General features: G+C 54.0%; 1 long non-coding RNA gene across 1 annotated transcript in view; it reads right to left on the reverse strand.

Annotated features, from left to right (window-relative positions):
- Positions 1–4172, reverse strand: part of LOC307059656 — a 32808-nt gene extending 28636 nt beyond the window's left edge. Inside the window, exon 1 of the long non-coding RNA XR_013811134.1 lies at positions 3850–4172. This is a non-coding gene — a long non-coding RNA (uncharacterized lncRNA). The remainder of the gene's footprint in view (positions 1–3849) is intronic.
- Between the last annotated feature and the right edge of the window lie 1828 nt (positions 4173–6000).

The raw sequence follows: 6000 nt of genomic DNA on the forward strand, positions 1-6000 counted from the left end.
GCTTTGCTGTAGAATTGGAGACATTTATTCTGAGGCCTTTGCAGATACAGCGCTTTGAAGCTGACAAGAAACACAGATGCTGAAGTCCACACAAAGGCATCTGCTAGGAGTACAGGGTAGCCAGATTCCTTAACCAACAGGCCCAATCTGAGAACTGCTAAAACAGCCTCATAACTGTTACAACCTTGGAGGATTTCAAATTGTCCTTGTGATCTTAAACCATAAAAGACTGCAGCAAAGAATGACAAAGCTGGGTGGTATTCGATGAAACCTCTCAGCAATTCATATATTGTCAAGATCGACACAGTAAATTGGGCTCATTTTTGCCTCTAAGTGACCATAAAGCACGTTCTGAAATAGCCTGCTGGAAACAGCCACCTCCCCCAACTCTGCCACTATCATGATCTATTGTTGTGATTGTTACTTTTCGTTTTCCACTCAACACTTATGTAGGTTCTGGTTAGTGATATTACTGAGTGGTTCGCCTGATGTATTGAGTACCTGCCGTGTAAGGCCCCGTGGTATCTACAGTGGAGACAGGAATTTGCCATCAAGGGGCTTTGTTAAGCTGTGCGTGAACACATCAAACCATTGTCAGTCTTTGGTAAAAAGGATCACTAGATATGGCAAAATATAGTTGTTTTGAGGATTAGAGTCTGTACTAACTATGGTCCATTACAGACTGGTACACCACGTAGCATGAAACACTTCAGGTGTTCACTTAATGTAAAAAAAAAAAATCTACAGAATGGGGAACTGTGCCATCATAATGTTTGCTAAGACTGAAAACAAAGGAATTCCATGTTTCAAAGTTATTTTTTCCTCTCTAGGACAAATGAAATCTGATGCAGAATTGAAAACACAAGCTATACAGTGATATTTAATTGCCTCAGCAGCTACTACAGCAATTTTGGGTTTAATGATTTAATTTCCGGCCAGCTTCTGCATGTATTGCACTAACATTTGCCAGCTGGCTTCAGAATGTGGACCAGAAGTTTAAGAAAAAAGAAACACTACCAGTAATTTTTATATTAGCAAAAGACTCTTTCTTCTTCTAGTGTTTCTGTCTCAGGGATCCAGTATTATTTGTCATTTTTTGATCCAGGAAAGACCTGTGAGTCCTCAAGAGTCATTCATACCAGCTTAACGGCAGGATCGCCTGACTTGGGAAATGATGCATCGCTGAGAGCAAAGGAGAGACGAGAAACAGGGTCAGTTTCACTGTGAGGCGGGGGACCACTGCCGACCTGTGCTTCAGGCCGCCGACTCGTGCTTCCTGTGTTTAAAGTAAATGATCCTGGGAAAGCTGAGTTACTGCACACAGGAGCACTCCTTCCGAGGTAAAGGGGAGAAAAACAAAGTCACGCCAAGCCCCACAACTAAGAGCGTTTGTCCTAAATATCACCTTTTTTCAGGATGTATTTCTCTAATATAGGTGTGCAATTCAACACGTAAAGGTATTCAAATTGTAATACAAATAGGCTGCTTATTTTTCTGTGATAACGCCTGTCTTGGCTGGAGTCCCCCGGAAGCTGACCCTGCCATACGGTTTCCAGGCTCGAATTTGACTTGGGAGGTGATACCAGGAAACACTAGGCGGGGATGGGGAGGCCAGGTGGGAGAGGGGAGGAAGCGAGAGGTGTGGGAGAAGGTGGTCCTGAGGGCACTGGGGCCCAGCCTCGAGGGCAGCTCTGGACACGCTGGATACCGCGCCTCCCAGCCGCCCCAGGAGCCAGGCAACCAGAGCGCCACACCAACTGCTCGCCTGTCTTTGGCTGAAGCCTGCTTCCGGGCCAGGAAACTCTCCAGTGCTTCCAGCCTACCACGTGTCCAGGAAGAAAGACCCAAGGCACAGCGGCAGGTGCCAGACAGCAGAGGGGCAGCAGAGGGGGTATGGGTGGGCTCTGGTGGGCACTGCTACACGCTGCTGTGTTCACCTGGTCCTGTCACTAGTGCCTCACGCTGAGTTCCACCCACACCAGGAGTGCTGATAGGTTGAGCTGTGGGTTCCTGCTGCAGTTAGTCCTGGGGCCATAGAGGTTCTCAGTATCTTCCTCCTTTATCACTCGTTCTGGATGTCCTCACTCTCCACCAGCACTTCTGCTGGCCTAGGTTGCTTGCTTGATGATGTTGCTTGCTTCGTCACTGTGGGGTCTGAGCCCCTGGTTGCCATGCCCGTCAGGCCAGGGGTGCTGCGTTATCCATTTGCTGCTATCACCAGGCATGGAAAAGATGCCCAGTGAGTGCCCTGAGTCCAGAAGTAATCCTCCCTGCCCCTATTTCCTACTGATCATCAGGGTCATTTTTTTTTTTTTTTTTTTTTTTGTCGCCTGTATGAGGAGCCCAGGGGAGGAGAGGTCTTTAGATTGAGTGGAACCTTGTGACCCCTGGCAGAGCATCCTTCCCTGCCGCAGGAGCAGGGCTCTACTGGGGACGCAGTACCGTACGCTGGTATTAGGTTCACAGTACACCCTGCATCCCATAGCACAGCATCCCACCCCCGCAAAACGTTATCCCCGGCCAGAGCTACAGTTGTGCCCTTGAGGCCCTTCTAATGTTCTACCAGGGTGGCACCTTCTGGGTGTGTGAAGTAGGGCGGACCCCGTGCATCTTGCGGTACTGGCCCTCTGTCATATCTCTTTCACTCTCAAACGGGTCCCTGTCCCAGGTGATATCACGGGAAGGCCCCTGATGATAAATCAGATACAGTGAGCAACTGCACAGTGATGACTGCCAGAGCCCTGCAGGCGGGGAAGACTAACTCGAACCCGGATCTGCATCTGGGTCTGCGGAAATCCGCTTGCCACCCAGTGGCTGCCAGGCCTCCGGAAGGGAAGTCCCCGTCCCCCCGCTGCACCTCGGCCTCCGCGTCCGAAGGGGCGGACGCAGCGTGCAGCTCCATCGCCGCCACCACGGCTACACACTCTCAGGCCCCGGAGCAAACAGGCCGGCTCGTCGGCTGGAGTAACCCGCACAGGCGAGCGGAGAGGAGGGCCGGGGAAGCAGAGGCGCGGCCTTCCCTCAGCCCTGATACACACAACTCACGGCTCCTTCCGCACTAAACCGAGTGGCCGGAAGAGCGCCTTCCCTTCCGGTCCCGCCGCGCAAGGGGTGGCGCGTCACTTCCGGCCGGCCCGCGGCGGCCGCTCCCTGTCAGGCAGCCGGTTCCCCCTGGCCGGGGCCGGACGGGCCGCCTTTCTGTTTCGGAGGCCGGCGCCCGGCAGCGCCCGCCCACCGAACCCGAGCACTGTCCACGCTCAGGGCTCCCGGCCGCGAGCACCATGGCGTTCCGGCCTGCGCGTCGCCTGCCGCCCAGACGCGGTGGCTCAGCCTGAGGCTCCTGAGGAAGCGGGGTCGCGGCCGGGTCCTCCGCTCCCATCCGTCTCTCAACTCCCACCCCCACCCCCACCCCGCCCCGCCCCGCCCCGCCCCGCCCCGCCCCGCCCCTGGGGCTCGGTCGTCGGGCGCTCGACGCTCGACTGCGCGGCGGATCGACGCCCTCGGCGCTCCGGCGGCGGAAGTGAGGGCGTTGGCGGCGGGGCGGCCGCGGCCAGGGAGCTCTTGGCCGAGCGCGGGGCCCTGTCCGTGCGGGCCTGCAGGTAGGTGTGTGTGGGGGTGAGGCCTTGGCTGAGGCCGGCCGGAGCCGCCGTCAGCCCCGCGCCCCCCTGCAGCCGAGACCGTGCGGAGGGGCCCCTGCGCGGGTCCCGGAGCCCCGCCCCCGCCCCGCCGTCCGGGCCCCCTGCTGGGGACTCGGAGCCCCGCCCCGGCTCCCGGCGTGCGCCTTCGGAGCGCCGAGCCTCGGGTGCGGGTGGCCGTTGGCCTCAACTGCTCCCTGGCGCGCCTGCTTACCTGTCCCTGCGTGGGGTTGCGGGGTTCACTGGCGGGGAGCGAGGTCAAGAGGCCGGTGTTGCTTGTTTTCTTCGGTCGCGTCACTGGAGAGCTGCGCCGAGCGTTTACTGGGCGCCCGTCGCCGTGTCTCCGGATCGATTGCGTTATCCCCACTTGACGGACGGCGAGACGGAGCTCATCGTGGCGGCGCGCCTAGCCGTCAGTCTCAGCGCGGGCTGCCGTTGCGGCCGCGCCCGGACGCAGGCGCTCCCCCCGTGAAGCCGGGGCGTGCTCAGGCGGGCGGGAAACCGCGCGCAGGCGCTTCTCTCGGACGGGAAATAGGCGACCGCTCCTACTAGCGAGTCTGAGAAACGTGTGCCTTTCTTTCTTTCTTTTCTTTTTTTTTTTTTTTTTTAATGAATCTGAGTAAACTTGCAAGAAAAGCTCTAACAAAGTGTTTTAGAACGCTTAAGTAAGTCACCTGGATGCGCTGTATTGAAAAGCTCGTTCTCGCTGAGGGTGTGCGCACCGCTCCTCGAACGCCTGACGATGCTCTGCTTACATTCTGGGCAGGCTTGGTGTAACGACAGGAACTGACATCCTGAAGCTTCCCAGGGAGCCTGTGTGTCCAACGTGGTGGATCCCCAGCGGGTGATGGAAAGAGGGCGATGCGGGCTTGGTACTTAGATGCCCTCTTCTGTCTGGTTCAGTAGAAGTCTAGTAGTTTTAAACAGAGGGCCCCCCAGCGCAACTTGGAACAACTCTTGGAAGTTTCAGAAAATGGTTTTTTTTTCTTGTCAGGCATGTAGTTTCCCGAGCTGAATATCGTGTTGAAAGTTATCTCTCTAAAAGACGGTTTATCAGCATGCTAAGTCGAATTTTCATTCATCCCACAAATATTGGAGAGCCCGTGCTGTATGACTCTAATGGGAGGGGAGACTAGTGCTTAAAATTTTTGCACAGGCAGCCTTTTAATAAAGGGCTTCGGACAGTTTCCAGTGCTGGGCCCGGCAACCTGAGGCCATGTAGGACATGCTGGCTGTGCAGTTAGCCTCTTCATTACTGTTCACCCGTTCTCCACCTTAGTCCTGCCATCTCGCCAGGGTTCCTAGTTCAGCGCCTGCCACAGAGTAGAGCTTACATGTTTTCCGAGTGCGTGGGTTTTAGGCCCGTGTTGGGTAGAAAGGATTGTAAATTGACTGGGGTGGGAAGTAACGTCCACCACTCTGCCGAGTAGTATGCTAGGACCTTGATTGTTCTCAGACCCTGGGGCAGGTGTTCCTGGATCCCCGGGAGTGCCTGGTGAGACCGCATGGTGGAAGTGTTAGCTACAGTCACATGATTCTGTGCGTGTTTATGCCGATTGGAAAGAATTGTTGATACAAACACAAGCTTACAGTAATTGTAGAGAAATGATGCATCTCTGTGGACACACCTGTAAGCATCCTTAGACCTCAGTTTGAAAATTATGGAGTCGAAGCACCATTTACTGGTCCGTGTGCTACCACCACCTGCTTTGTAGCATGGGCTGAGCTACTTAACAGCCTTTTTGGGCTTCAGTTTCCTTTTGTACCTGAGAATACATAAAACTAGATTATCTCAGAATTCTTCCTGCTTTGAAATTTTCCAACTCAGTGAATCCTATAACCACTTAGCGCTTGTCCTGTCCTGTGGTATCTTAGGGGTTGTAGCTATTGTTGGTATTTACACGTCTGTCAGAAGACTAAGCTCTTGCCAGACAGGGATTAGCCTTAGTCATTTTTGTATCCCAATTTTAGCATATGCCTGACACATGTTAGAAATAAAATTAGTCTGTATTCAGAAAGGGGATATTTTTGCCCGCTCCATTAAATAGCCAAGAACTAAGCTGCAGTATTCAGTGTAAGTACAGCAGGAATTCAGAGATGGGAAGGATCTTTTGGGGTTGGAGCAATTGGGAAGGCTTCATGGAGATCAGACCTTGATGGGGGAGGATGTGGCCCTTCCGAGAGAAGGCACGTGAACGTCTGGGTGGCTTATGAGAAACAGAGGCCCATAGGCTGGGAAGTGAGTGCATTTTGGATTATGGAGTTCCTTGAACTTCAGGCAGAGGAGTTTGGAACTGACTTACGAGGCTTTTTTTTCCTGGAACATTGTATTAGGTTTGCTCAAAAGCTTCATTAACACCCTTTA

The sequence above is a fragment of the Hyperoodon ampullatus genome (assembly GCF_949752795.1).
Source record: "Hyperoodon ampullatus genome assembly, chromosome: 10".
In the NCBI taxonomy this organism is placed as follows: domain Eukaryota; kingdom Metazoa; phylum Chordata; class Mammalia; order Artiodactyla; family Ziphiidae; genus Hyperoodon; species Hyperoodon ampullatus.